The sequence below is a fragment of the Toxotes jaculatrix genome, chromosome 11, assembly GCF_017976425.1.
Source record: "Toxotes jaculatrix isolate fToxJac2 chromosome 11, fToxJac2.pri, whole genome shotgun sequence".
NCBI classification, from domain to species: domain Eukaryota; kingdom Metazoa; phylum Chordata; class Actinopteri; family Toxotidae; genus Toxotes; species Toxotes jaculatrix.
Window position 1 is genome coordinate 4,218,605 of NC_054404.1, and position 15,350 is coordinate 4,233,954.

Below are 15,350 nucleotides of genomic sequence, written 5' to 3' on the forward strand. Positions count from 1 at the left end.
CGGAGCCGGATTCGGAAGGTTTTTATTTAAGATTTGGCCGGGGGTAAAGCCTTGTTAAGACATGAGACAGTCTGCCGAGCCAAAAGAGGGGCCTTGGCTCCGTTAAGTCCCTAACTGAAATTGGAGAATAGCATCCCATTTGTGATACTAAACCATCCCATCCCTCACCCAAGAATGCTGCTGGAAAAAAAAAAAAAAAAACATGGTCCCAGGAAGTGTTAAATTTTGATGTTTGCAAATGTTCTGAAAGTGTAGGTACAGTATTTGCTGTAGTAATTTAGTAGCTGCTCTCATGCTCTTTCTGATATATCAGCGCCTAACTTGGTGGATTTACCCCCCGAAATCCTAAAAAAGCAACACAGGGGAGGATAGAAGAGGAGGTTTTTAGAAAAGGAAACTGGGGCGGAGGGATTTGCGCTCACCTTCTCCATCCCATTTAGGTCCTGATATCGAGACTATCTCTCCTCTGTTTGTTGTGTTCGCTTTCCTCCTTTTGCCTCCCTCCCTGCCTCTGTGCCCTCTTCCCCTGTCGGAGCACATGCCATTGTGTCAATCTGAAGGGCTGTTTTTCCTTCTTCTTCTTCACCCACTGATAAAGCAGCTGCTAGCCAGCAAGACGCCAGGTTATTTATTTTCCAAACACCTTCAGCCATAAAGATTTCTCTTTTTATACATATATGTGTGTGTGTGTGTGTGTGTGTGTGTGTGTGTACACCTGAGGTCCCCTCCTGAAAAATGTGATCCACCAGAAAAGGTAGAGGGCGACAACAGGGAAGGCGAGGACAAAATAATAAAAGGATATAACAAAGAGAAATTCACCTTGGTTTCTTTTCACCCCCTTACAATATCAGTGGGGAATGAAATTGAGAAAATGTGGTTTCAGCAACACACTCAGTACTGGCTGATGTTTACAGTGTATATATTGTATATGGGTGATATGGTGGCTGCTGTATGCTAGAAAACGGATCATTTCCAAGCGCTACGTTTAGTCATTTATTATCATCAACGGCAATGAAACACGTAGAATTAGTCTGTCAGGTCTTAGTGTGCATGCAGGAAAGGCCGTGCTTAGCTGTGAGGCATCAGTCAGTATTTAGGGCACCGTCAAATTGGCACCAATTCCACACTGGCATTGCAGTGCACCAAGGGGTGAAAAAAAACTCGCCACATGATATCGAGCACATTGCTCACTTCCTGAAAGTGTATTTCTGTTTCCATATCTCATTTTGCAGCACTTATCCCAGAGACTCATCCAATAGGTTATGGATTGTGCCTTTAGGCCGAGGTCTGGAGGCATCAGAGCGAGATGTGCCAGTGACAGGTGGTCACTAAAGTAACCTTTATCACCTCGGCAACTGAGGTCACCTTTCTATAGGCTGTCATAGATGATAGATATTTTCCTCTGAACCCTGAATGTCTGATTGAAGTTGCGGCTGATTGGCTGTAAGCAAAACATCCGCTATTGATCTATCACATCTGACTGGTGCCTTTTCTTTACTAGGGGACATGGTGAGAAATTACCACCAGCTACCAGCAAATTTTTTTTTTTTTTTTTTACTCTGCCAGCCACACCGCTGAAGGTCTGCCAGTGTCTGTAGGTCCTTTTATTTCCCCAGTACCTACTTAGATGTCTCTAGATTAGAAGGACCTGGTTCGATTGTGGACCTACAAAGTCCACAAAACTCCACAGAATGTGACTTTCTTCAAATCTTAATCAGCACTTTCCTTGACTGACAATAAATGTTCTGGGGACGTTTTCCTATCAAGGCAAATTGGATATAAATCAGCCTGAGCCAATCACTTAAAACCCAACTTCTGTGTCCTGACATCCTCATTATCTACCTTTCTGTCTGATAGAGCCATGCTTTGGAAAGGTTGACCGAGCATGCAGGCTTCTTTTTAAAGGCACCGGGCTTCACACATAATCACGCAGTTCTGCGTCCATTAACATGTGAGAACAGCCTCAGTTCAGCCTCTGTTGCTGATGTTTCTCTAAGCCAGGCTGTCATCAGCAACCTCTCAGCGAATCTACTGTCAGCTTTAATTTTCCTTTACCCTACCCAAACCGAAGCATGTGCTTATCAAACACAAAACAACTGCAAATCTGAGACAGCAACCATCCAGTAGTTTAATTGAGCTGGAGCTCAGATGTGATCTCAGAAAAAGAGAATATAATAAGCAACTGAAAATCTGAAACGTAACTCATAAAGACAAAAGAGAGGAGGTTGTACCTGTAGCTCTTTGTATCATGTGCTTCACTGACTATTCCCATATTAACATTTTGGGATTTAGTCGTGTTTTTAATAAGGTGTTTGCGGGTGATTTATACCATGAACTGTGTGCCGTCTGTTCGTAGACGCTCAGCAGACTTTCTGAGCAGGGTGGCTGTGCATAGGCATAGCAGTGCATATGATCATATGATTCAGACCTCTTGAGGTAAGTTTGGGTGAGCTCAGTGTGCAGTGGTGCTGCGGTAGCGCACAGCGCTGCAGGACTGATGGGCAGATGTGAACAGACAGACCGACTGACCCATGACTGATTGTTCATCTCTCTGCTCCACCAGCAGAAAGCCTGGGAAGATCCACTGTGCTCTGCTGCTCCTCAATATGCCTTTCTTTTCATATCACATGCTTTTGCTTTGTCATTCCTCCAACCTTTTCTTTCTTCCCCCTCTCAATATACAGAGTTTGTCATGTTGCTCATACGTCCATGTATAATGTTTCTCACAAGAAATCGGGTCTTTAATGGTCTTATTTTTTAATTCTTCCCCTTTTAAGTAACTTATCCTGTCACTTCTTTGTTTTGCGCTTTTTAAATCAAAATAATTCTTTCTGTTTTTTTCTTCTCTTTCTTTTTATGTCTCTCACTCTTTCTTTCTCAATCCTCTCTGCCCCTCTGCATCTCTTTTTATTTCCTCTGTTCCTTTTTATCCCTGTGAATCTCTATTTCTCCTTCCCTTCTCTCATCCCTCCCCCTTCTCTCCCTCCTTTTTCACACATTCCCCCCCCCCCCCCTCTCTCTCTCCCCTGGTTTGGGCACAATGCAGCTTTCTGCTGCATTTTCTATTACGCCACGGCCCTCCCCAGATGAATCCAAAGTAATTGGGGTGGTTAATTTATTTACTCAGAGGCAGTTCACAGCACATTAAATAATAGAGATAATTGAACAAGAATTGTCAAGTGTCTTCTGATATCAGACACATTACAGGAGGGAGTGTGCATAAAACTCCATTTCTATGCCCCCATTGTTTATGGTAATTAAGTACACAGATTTATTCCTTGGTTGCCTTCCAAGCTTATGGCAAGCGCCATTGTTGTCTTCTATTAATATGTAATCAGTAAATAGTTTAATTTTCTAATCTGCAGTTGGAGAATTCACTTTCTAACAACTCTTAATTACTGCTGGGCTCTAATGAGTCTCGCCATGCTGACGCAGCCAGCCAATCAGAGGCCAGGCCCGGGTCGGGGGGGAATTTGAATTCCTGCGACGCCCCCCCTCTCGGCTAATGAACTTGTTATTCTTGCACCACTGGGAGCACTGTCCTTCACACATGCAACATTAGGAGAACGCTCACCTCCTGCAACAGACAGATTATTTATAAGAGTTTATTGATTTTATGAGAAGATTATTAGTGCATTTGAACAGACTCTGTGTATTCATTACATATATATTACTCATTCTGACTAGAATATTATTCCATGGCTGCCTTTACTGAAGTATATTATGAAACTTTTATAAAGCTTGAACTTTTTAATGCATCATTATTATGGGTTTTATTTCTGTGCAGATTCTTAGCAGCATGAAGATACCATTCATCTTTTGTGTGTTTCTACCGACGCATGTAATGCTTCTGACCTTGGCATTGTTATTTTTCTAAAGGTATTGTTACACAGAAAAACATATCAAACTCTCCTTATTGAAAATTCAGCTTGAGGTATGAAGAAGCATTCAAATGCATCATGTAGCCTTCGCAGAAAATCCCCTTGCCCCTGTTTGAATATATCTCAGCCACCCCCTACCTGGCCTCTGCACCTATTTACGCACACCTCCCATTTCAAATAGCTATATAACCTGCAACAATGGACGCAATTATCCAAATAATGGCACTTAGCCGCACCGCAAAGCTGCCCCTCACCTACTGCGCATTTGATAAGAGATAAACAAGCAGAGAGAGGAGAGAATGAGTTTTTCGCTCTCCCAGATTAACATATGTTTAAAAATTGCACTCGAAGCCGATAAGATTGACACAGGGTTTTTATGGCGTGCGCTCCTTTAATCTGCCTTTGTGTCTGCAAGTCGACGAGGGGAGAATGGCACAAGGAGGGATCCAGCAAGAGCTTAATGTACTTTGCACACGCAGGCTATCCTCCTCAGTATCTGAGAAGAGGACAGAACGGACTGTCAGTGCCTTCACACTGGGAACAGCTACTGGCTGCTTTGGCTTGGTTTGTGATTATGTGGAGGATTGCAGAACGTCAATTGCTAAAATGTCAACCTGTGGCTCTAAAACCCAGTTGTCCAAACTAAGGCCTGCAGGCAAATTTTGATCCATTTACCAGGACTGTTGTTGGTTTCATTTGACGTCGTCAGGGATTAAATGGGTTAAGATCACCTCCTTTCTTCTTTTAAAGCTTTTTTTCCGGGCTGGTAATGTTTTCCCAGATCCTCTACTTGTAACGCTAATGGCCATGGCGTTCAGGCATCATTGTCACTGAGTGTATATGTTATGTTTATATTTCCTTAGCATCACGGGAGCCGACCTCTCACTCTTTTTTTTTTTTTCCCCATGCCTGTCGTCCTAATCCAGCACTGTGGCAGCATCAGCTTATAGTTTAACTAAATATTTAAGCTGGGCTACGTGAGTGGCATAGGGACTCACACACACACACACACGCACGTACGTACACACATGCACATCAAGCCCTGCCTTGTCTCGTCGCAGCACCACAAACAGCGCGTGCAGCTTTAAGTATATTATCAGGACCAGTTCTTTTACAAACGTATTGCTGGAGAAGCTTAACATTAATTATTGTAACTTTGGACAGATTACATCCGTGCCCGCCTTGTAAGCGCAGGCAGACTCATCTTGACCTCCTATACGAGAGCTTAAAGACACAAGAATGGCATTTTACCAACTTTAATGGGATAACCAGTCTAATCTTTCAGCACTGAGAGAGGAAAAAGTGTTTATACTATAATACCCTCCCCAGTTCACAGACTGGAAGATGGAGGGACAGACATTTGGTGTTGGCTTTAATCAGTGTTTACTTTGTTTTTCAGGTGCTGCCTTGTACAATTCCCCTTTTCCTCCGTTGTATTTTGTTGGTCTTCTTCCACAACATTAAGTTTCACACACGGCTCTCCTCCGAAATCTTCAATAAGAGTAGATTTGAAAATAAACTCGGGCGACGCTGAAGGCTTGGCCGCTCTGTGAATTGTGATTGAAATTGTTGAGCGGAGAGAGATTGCAACTATTGTTTATCCATAATCACAGACCCAATTCGTAAGCTAAGCTCATGGCAACTGAGATAGACACAGCCAAAAGAAGATGTGTTCCTCTCTGAAGCCTTTGGTCATTTTCTTGTTGTTGTTGTCAGGGTTACGAAAAGAGCACTCGCTCTCAATCGAATGGTTTTGTATTAGACCACAGTGGAATGTGTTTGTGGTCATCTTGAATTCACTTCAGGAGCAAATGCACCGTTCTTCCCTATAGGGAAGGAAAGAAATCTAGGGATCACTCTTTTAAAACCCATTGCCTTTTTCTTGCCTTTGAGGGGACAAAACAAAGGATTTGAGCTTTTTGTTTTCTGTGTGTGTGTGTGTATGTGTGTGTGTGTGTGTGTGTGTGTGTGTGTGTGTGTGTGTGTGTGTGTGTGTGTGTGTGTGTGTGGTGTGTGTGTGTGTGACTCCAAGGTTCAGCTGGGTCAGAACACAGATTAAACCCCTCCTTCACCCCGACACACACACACACACATATATACACTCCATTCCCGCTCATGCCCTTAATCTCCTCGGCCATTTTAATGTTTGAGCAGCAAAACAATTTAATTAGTCATCTTGCAAGGACTCTGCGCAAGCGACCAATGCCGAGCTCCTGCCTCCCTTGCGCTTTCTGGTCCCCCCCCCCTTCCTCCAGTCTAGCACAGTGACACCACCCTCACTCCCAGATGTGCACAGCTTCTTTTTTTTTCCGCCTTCTTTTTTCCAGCTCGGTGTCAGCCTTTCATACATTCTTTAACAGTGGGGATGAAAGGGGGATTTTTAGGAAGATTAGGGAACGGGATCCTCTAGGCATTGTCTGAGAATCTTCAGATAAAACGAGCTGGGTGGATGGAGTCAACGGGTGGGAGGGAGGGAGGGAAAGAGGGAGTTTGTTGTGATGGAGGGGAAGGGGTTGTAGTTGCTCGCCACAGCCCAGAGATGTGAAAGTAAAATTTGTTGGTAAACTAGAGCAGGATTTTATTGTGGGCTACCTCTCCTCTACCGCTCCCTCTATTTTTGTCATATTTATTTCTGTCTGCCTTTCTCTTTCTCTCTTTTTTGTCACTGCAGTTTTTTTTTCTTTTTTTTTTTTGTTGTTGCCATATTTTTTTCTTCTCACTTCCTCTAAATCAGTTAAAGTTGGGCCACTCTTTGGACCAGGCACTCATTCTTCCCTTAGCCTGCCAGCGATAGGGCCGATTAGCATTTTCAGCAGTGGGGTGAGTAAGTGGGGGGGCGTGCGGGGCTGTTGGAGAGAACTGGGAGGTGGACAATGGCCGCTTATGATAATCTGCTCTTTATTGGAGCATCCCGCCAATGCTTTCATCAGCCGCCTCTCTGCCTGAGACCCCGTGCAGCAGCCGGTCCAACAAACCATGCTGCCAAACACGTCGTCACACACACAGACACTAAATATACAAGTTCCACATTAACAAACAGACTGGATATGCTCACACACATACACACACCCGCAGAGAGTACGTACTGAATGCTCAGCTACAAAACACACTTTTTAGCAGCACAGTGATGCACACAACCAAACGAACCAGAGCCGCTGTGTTTTATTTATTTATATTTTGGGGTTTTTTTTTTTGGTGCCGTAGCTTAAAACCTTCTTTCAATAAACAGTTTGACGTGAAGCAGTCACATGTTAATCCACCTGTTTTGCTCCACCTCTGAATATAATTTCATGTTTGTTTGTTAATGTAAACTTTACCTTGCTTCCATCTCCAAATAGAACGTTTGGTGTTTTGCTTTTTATTTTGTTAATTATCATTTAGTTTACAAACTGCGTCCCAATGACATAATTGAATTTCAGCCTTGCAGTCAATTAATCAAGGCTTTCTCATGTTAACGGGTGTGGTAGCACTCGACAATGCAGGTTAATGGCAGAGGTTTGGCCAGTAATTACACCATTCACTTGCTAACACAGCTGCTCGCCATGCTACCTTGTCATCAGTGCCCCCCCTTCCCCACATACACTCCCCCTTATTTCCCATTGAAATGAACACTCCAGGCTACAAATACCAACAGCTGTCTTTCCCAATACATTTCCATTTAAATATCTATTTAAACACAGCAATTTTGCATTTGTGTATTGAATCAAAGCTTAAGCCGCGGCTAGTGGCATTAACAGCCTGATGTTGCTGTCACTTGCAGTGTAATGCTATTCCAGATTGAAAGGGGTGGGTGGGCGATTTATTTGACACATTTACATACATATTAGGGACAATGTATATTTGTATAGTATGTTAAATTGACTTAATTCTTCATTTCTAAAGATTTGAACAGTGGAGAATGTTGTTTTTACCAAAAATATTTTTATAATAAATATAATAAAAGAGGGGAGGACCGAACGTGTTGCCCTTCAGCAAACCTCGGAGAGGAAGAAGAGACAGACGGGGAGTGAGGATGAAGAAGGAGAGGTTGAAATGATTGTGTAACAGAAAGAAGCAAGGGGGGGGAAAAAAACTAGTGAGTCCCAGCACAGACGTGTAAGAAGGATGACTAATGTTGTTAGCAGAGCCATTACTGGTCCACAGATTAATTCATTAAGCAAATTCATCGTTCACGTCCCCTCGGCCTCCTGTCACAAGGCGTGTAATATGACACCCCTCAAATTTGTTCTAACATCTACCCCAGAGGGGGTCGACCTCCCCCCTCCCCACACACACACACACACACACACACCCTCCTCCTTCTCTTTGCTAATGGAGCAGGCGGAGCCACTTATGCTAAAAAGATTGCAGCTGTCTGTCAGCAGGTTGAGGGGGGGGGTCCTCCACTGGGGGTTCTCTCTCTCTCTCTCTCTCTCTCTCTCTCTCTCTCTCTCTCTCTCTCTCTCTCTCTCTCTCTTTCACACACACACTCACACTTTTTCATTCAGAAATTTCTCTACACCCTTCTCTCTTACTCAACTGCCTTATAAGTAGCTTGAAGTTTTTGGGGTTTTTTTTTCCAGTTCACAAAGACAGAATTCTTAAATATTGAAAATGTTCTCTCAACACAAGAAACTGTTCCAGGACTACGTCTGCATAAAATAATCTGAAATTGGGAACATTTTGATTTAAATCATGAAAAATCTGACCAGACATTCATTGTCTGATCTCGATACTTGGCAGTTTTGGTCTTTACCATAAACGTTGTGCAATTTTATGCCTGTCCCTGCTATACCAGTGTATATTCCCCTAAACCATGTTGACCATGCATCGGAATCCCTACAGATTTATGCTGATGTTTGTGTTAAGCTTGTCCCCCCATCAACACCATCGACAGGTACTGAGGTTTACACTAGCACTAAATCAACTCGTGTTTCTCCGCCCCTCTAAGCCTCCCAAATGGTTCACACCTCAGTGTGTGTGTAAACACATACTCAGGGAACTAAACCACCTGGCTTAACCTTAGCTTAGCCCCACCGAGCCCGGGCTTATCTGCGAGTTTCAACAGTGATTCCATATCACAGCTTTTAGCTCTGTAGCTGCATGTGGCAGAGAGGAAGGCCTCAGTGTTTAGCATGACTTCATAAACACGAGCTGATAGAAGAATCTGGAATCTGGAAATAATGAAAAGTCAGCATTTTCTTTTTAAGACACACCTTTGTCTGTGTTTGGGTTACAACTGGACTTTTTAATGTATTATGATAAATTGTCAGATCTATCTCTAAGAAGGACACCAGCATGGAACATTTTCTTAATTGTGATAATTTACTTTTTATGTTTGTCTGGATTAATTACAGTGATTCTAGTTTAGAGATTCATAATATTAATATTATGACAGAAATTATGCATCATATGATCTGTGTGATTTTTATAAAATTAATCAAGGCGAGTAAAATTATTGTGTTGCAGCTTTTAAATTCTGTAGAGGATGGGGTTTTTTTTTTCAGCCATCAGAACAAACCAGGTTTCAGATTTCCGCTCAGACTTTAACATATTTAACATCCTGAGCGGGATCCAGCTAGATGGCATTGTAGACCCCCTCTTCATGTGCTCCCAGCTTGCTTTCCTGATGATGTAACTCCCTCCTACTCCCCTCCAGCCTGGCCACACTCAAGCAGAGCAGTCAGAGGAGAAAACGAACCCAGGGCCTAACAAATACATGAAGGTTTGGTTTAACTAAATCCCACAGATAATGGCTACTGTGTCAAAGACTAAAGATAGCGGGAGGGGTGGTGGTGGTGGATGGAGGGGGGGATTACTCTGGCGTTTTGCATCAGTTGCTTTCTGCTGGGTGGCCCTGCTTGTCAAAAAAAGAAGGGAGACAGAGGGAAAGAGAGAAGGAGAGAAAAGCATTTAATGCGGCACATTGAGAAGAAGAGGGCTCTTAATGCCATCAAAGCAAGGGGAGAAATCAGCCATTAATTTATTCTGGCCCTCTCACACACACACACACATACAGCATATACACTCCTTCTGTTGTTGCCTCCGATTGTTGATAATTTCAGTAACATCTGGTCCATGCCAGTCTTGGAAGCCCACCTGGACCAAGGTTGACAAAATGTTTCCACTGATCCCCTTCCCTCTTTGTGTGTAAGTGTGTGTGTGTGTGCGTGCGTGCGTGCGTGTGCGTGTGCGTGTGCGTGCGTGTGCGTGTGTGTGTGTGTGTGTGTGCGTGCGTGCGTGTGTGTGTGTGAGAAAAAGAGTGTGTATGTGCACACTCCTTAAAAGATTTGTGTGTGGATTGAATTATAGCCCTGACGTGAGGAGAAATTTTTCGCCCTGAGATTCAGGAGGAGGGGCAGATGACTGGGCTATTCATTGGCTGATAAGAACTGATGGAGAGGTTAATAAGCTACACACCCAGGTCATCACAGGCTTTTTACTGGGCTACAGAGGAGAATGGAGGACGATGATGATGAGAGGAGGTGTGTGTGTGTGTGGGGGAGGGGGGGGGGGGTGTAAGGCGAGAGAGTCGGGAGGAGTGCATCTCTAGAGTATCTGTAGTCTGTACTTTTGCCATACCTTTAAAGGTCCCTCAAAGTTCTCTCTGTCTCACTGAGTTAGCAAAACGCTGACTTTCACTCAGGTGAGTGAGTGAGTGAGTGAGTTGAAGCAGTAGTTAGTCACACAGCTGGAACATCAGTTCTTGTATCTATAACTGATTGTTTTATCTCTGCAGCAAATAACATTTAGATAAATTGATAGTAGAGCAGTGGGTGTAGCTGCAGACTCAGTCTGACCACTGACTTGCTGCACACACAATGAAAAATTCAAGTTGGATTCAGAAAATATCACTAAACTAGAAGAAGTTAAAGATTATCTTTGTTACTTTTAATTAGACTGAAAAAAAGAGCCTCCCACAGTGTAATTATCTGTATGTGTGTAGCACAGTTCAGTAGTGGTCTTTCTTGTTTTCTTGTCTGTGTACAAGAAAACCTTTCACACATCAGTGACTGACATATAAACACCATGTCAGTACTCTTCCCCGTACATGTTGCCACACTCTTAATCACAGTAATAAACCCTGTTGCTGGTTTAATTGTTGTAGACAGTTTTGGTGGAATATCTCGTAGTGCAGTGTTTTCACGATTTGCACACCCCAGACACGTTTTCAGAACCTGCACGTTTGGTAAAATCGCTCTGAAGCTTTTCTCCTCTCCTCCTGTTGCATGTCCTCATTTAATGTGCCTCCCTCTGGGATGTCCCTATTGTTGCTTTTTATTTCATTTACAGCCTCTTAGTGTGGGTAGATAAAGAAGCCACATTTTCACTGGTCACTGTGCCAGCAGAATTTGGCCTGGCGCTCAGAGTAAGACGTTTAAGTTTTTACGTTTACTGTTAAAACCCTTGGGACATGTTCACCTGCATCATAAGCTTCAGTCTCTGTTACCAACGTCCCAAATTTATATGTAAATCAGCTACAACCATTTGTAATGTCAAAGGTAAATTTAGTAAAATTAGTCCAACAGCTTTTTTTCTCAAAGAATAAAAACTTTATTCATAAAAAATGTATGAATAAAGTTCAACAAAGGAAGTTTTTTTTTCCTGTGTGTTTGTATGAAGTTTCATGTCTTCAGCACATTTTAACACCAAGCCTGCCATGGCTGTCATTCACAGACACAGCTCAGGCTACTTTTTTTTCCCACAATTCTCCAGTGTAACCTGAGGCTAGAGGCAAGCATCCCCGCTGAGCAGAAAACAAAACACTCAAACAGAACAACAGACTAATCTCCCTCTCCCTCTTTCACATACACACAGTCTGTTTTAGCAACGCTGCTGTTGGATACCCAGCTCAGTGCAAAAATTTCCCTTCGCCCCACCTTTTCAATACTTCAAGTCTCTTTCGTTAACCGTCAGAGTTGATGAAGAGATGCAAACACTAACACAAGTAATTGCTTCTGTCAAATTTGGCCCAACATCACTGCTATCACTGAGTCAACATGTTATGACATCTCCGCAGATCCTGCAGTTAGAAACGAGCAGCAGAGAAATGTCTTTCACTGAATTCATCGTGCTCATACAATGTACTGTATTGTTGCAGTTATATTGTGCATGAAAGAAACATACACAAATAGAGCAGGTAGCGCCGCAGCTTTCACAATATTTAAAACAAGCACTCCTTTAATGGCTGATCCCTAACGTGTAATGTTATACTGGGAGCTGTGGAGTGAGGTGAGCCGTCTAACAGGTGGAACTGGGGTTGTTTTCCCAGTGAGCATCACTGCAGGCGTTGAGGTGTTTGATTGAAGAAACTCTCCCACTTTGTGTTGTATCACTGAGGCCTAATAGAAGCCAGCCCCCAAAGGTCCAAGCAAAGCTCTCATTCTGAAGAAGAGAAAAAGGCTCCGAGCGGGACCCTAGCATGGGGTCTCTCCTCTCTCCTCTCCCCCTTCATACCTCCTCTTGTTCCAGAGCTAATAGGGAGGCACCGGGCGCCTTTCCTGCTCCCTATCACCCACTCACCTTAATAATAAAAGAGAGCCCCCTGTGGAAAGGAGCTAGCATGAGCTGGTGAAGATCACGCTGTTAATAGGATGATGCCTTTTTGCCTTTTGTCATGAGATTATGAACGGGGATAGCCTCTCTTCGCCTCTCCTCTCTGCTCCTCCACTCTTCTTTACTCTTCCCACACACATCTACAGGCGTCCTGGAGGGCCCCGCGGTGTTGGAGTGGAGACAGGCGTAACCGAGGCTTTGTTCCTCTGCTTGTATGGTAAAAGGCTCGCTAATGAAATACCTTTTAGGGGGTATCGGCAGGTGAGCTCCCCAATCAGGCATTTGGGCAAAAACACACACAGGCGTACATACACTCGCATATTCTCCGTCTCCTCTCATCTGCCCCCTCTTGCTATATTAATTACCTGAAGTGCTCTGGCCTTGCAGAAAGCTCTCGATTCTACCGCTCTCCTCCTCCTCTTCATCCAGCACGACAGCCACAACGACCTAAGCTAGCCTAAAGTGGGGGGGTGCAACAGAAAAGGGAGGATGATAATAGTAGTAATGAACTCGGGTGACAATAATGAGAAAGGTAATTGAGAAATGGTGTATGGCAGGCCCCCTGATTTTCCTTTTCCAGCCCCAAGCTAAGTGGGGACAGGTTGAAAATCATCTTATTTAGAGCTCAGTTAAATGGTTCTTGTAGAGCGTTGGAGAGAGCAGGGATTTCTGACGCTAAAGCTAAAGTGAGCTGACAAGCATGGAGTGGTGATACAGCAGCCTAATGGGTTAGGGAGTGTTTAAACTCGCTGTTGGCGTCATAGACTGTGATTTTTTTTTTTTTTTTCCTTTTAATTTCTTATTGACATTGAGTGGCATGGTCAAAACAGCCTGTGCTGTACTGGATTATTGTTAAACAGCTCAGTGCTTCACTGCTGTTCTTTTCCTGTCTGCTCACTCTGATTGTTTTCTGCTGTCTGTGTTTCTGTATGTATGGATGTGACAAATCGCTCCCTGCAGGACTGTACATGCATCGTAGACTTGCTTTTTGATCATCGAGCATGTCTGTGCATACTCTGCTTCCTTCTTATGTTTACTGTAGGTCCCTGTTACTTGTATTTTCGTGTTTGTGTGCGTGTGTTTGTTGACTCATGTTGTCTACTTTTCTCTCATGTGTGTGTCTGTCTGTTTCCTTCTGGCCTTCTCACCCAGGCTGTGATAGAGACAGGGCGGTCTGGGCTTTAACAGACAGAGGCTGCCTCCACCAGCCCATAGTCTGCCACTCTCTGATAATGTTTATTGATTTGTAGCAAAAACACAATTTGATGGAGTGGGGGGAGCGTGGGGAAGGAGGAGGTGTGTGTGTGTGTGTGTGTGGTGGGGGGGAGTGAGTTGAGGAGGAGTGTATTTGTGTGATTGTCACGGCTTGGCTGGTTCTGCTAGACAAACAAAGAAATACTCCAGGAATGGCATTTGTTTTTCTGTAACCCCATTTTAGCCTCTTTATTTCACAGCCAATTAAAGAATCAAATACTTAAGAATAACTCGTAAATGCACATTTAATTTATTTAATTAAAAATGAGAAAGTTGAAAGAGGAGGAGAGCTAAATGAGAGAGAGCGAGCAAGAGAAAGCTGCATAAATGACTTCTCTTATGTAAATACACTCTTCATCTCTCTGTACAAGCAACAGAAAGTGTGTGTTTCGGTGAGTGTGTGAGCGTGTGTGTGTGTGTGTGTGTGTGTGTGTACAAAGGGAATCCTCCTAATATGAACATTTCATCTCCAGAGTCAGTCTATTATGTGAACTCTGTTTGCCCGAGCCCCCCTCCCCTCCTTAACCTCTGAGGTGGAGGAATGAGGAGTGTCTGGAGGTTGGTCTACTGTTAGCTCTGAGGTCAAACATGTTTGCCCAGGGGTGTGTGTGTGTGTGTGTGTGTGTGTGTGTGTGTGTGTGTGTGTGTGTGTGTGTGTGTGTGTGTGTGTGTGTGGTGTGTGTGTGTGTGTGTGTGTGTGTGTGTGTGTGTGTGTGTGTGTGTGTGTTTCTGGATAGTCAGCAGAGGAGAGTGAGGTGGTGTGTGTGTGTTTAAAAGAGAGGAGGATAAGAAGAGGAAACATATTAGTACAACATTCCTATAATCTTTGTTTAAAATGGTCTCTGAACACAAATGTTCAAACAGTGACATGATAGGAGAGTAGCCTGCTCATTAAAAAAGGCTTTGGCAGTTCTGCTGCCGACCGTCCATCGTTCATCTCCCCCTGAAACAGTGCTCACAATGAAGGCCGTGTGAGAACGGCACTCACTTCTGCACAATAGTTACAATCGCCAATAATTATCATGATTATTGGTCTCAATCTGAAATTGACTATTGGCCCTGATTGGTCACAGTGATACTGTTTTTTAGTGGCACCTCAATTTTATATTTTATTTCTGATTTCCAGTGATTATTGATTACGGAAACCAAACTATACACTCTGCAAGATCGTACATAATTAATTCAGCAGCTCCGCACGTTGTGCATGTTTGATTCCCTTCACTGTATTGGCAGAAAGATGGCTCTCCACTGTTAATACTGTTATTAGAAACAAATAATTGTTCAGCTCCGCTTATGGAAAAGACCCAGTTCACCCCCCCAAAACTCTCAGTCACACCCCACTCCTGCCTCTCCCGCTTCTCCTGCCCTCTCCCCTACCTCCACCTCTTTTGTAAGTTGTAAAGCAAGCAGTGGTTGACAAATGACACCGGTGGAAAAGGCAGTCATTATGCCTCAGTGTGAGAGGAGATTTTTTTTTTTTTCCTCCTTTTTCTTTTTTCTTATTTTACTTTTCTCCTTTTGCTATCCGGGGGGGAGGGAGAGAGGTGAGTGTGAATCGGTTAATGTGTTCCATTCACCAGACATTATACACAGGTTCAATAAAGCAGGAATCCGTTCTATATGCTGGGACCATTGTGCCATTGAGGGCAGCTAAAAAGGCCTCGTACAAGCCTCCCTGGA

The 15,350-nt window shown here is 43.6% G+C and overlaps 1 protein-coding gene across 3 annotated transcripts in view; it reads left to right on the top strand.

Moving 5' to 3' along the window:
• Positions 1–15,350, top strand: part of ehbp1 (EH domain binding protein 1) — a 129,348-nt gene that overhangs the window by 96,616 nt on the left and 17,382 nt on the right. The gene's annotated exons all lie outside the window — the stretch shown is intronic.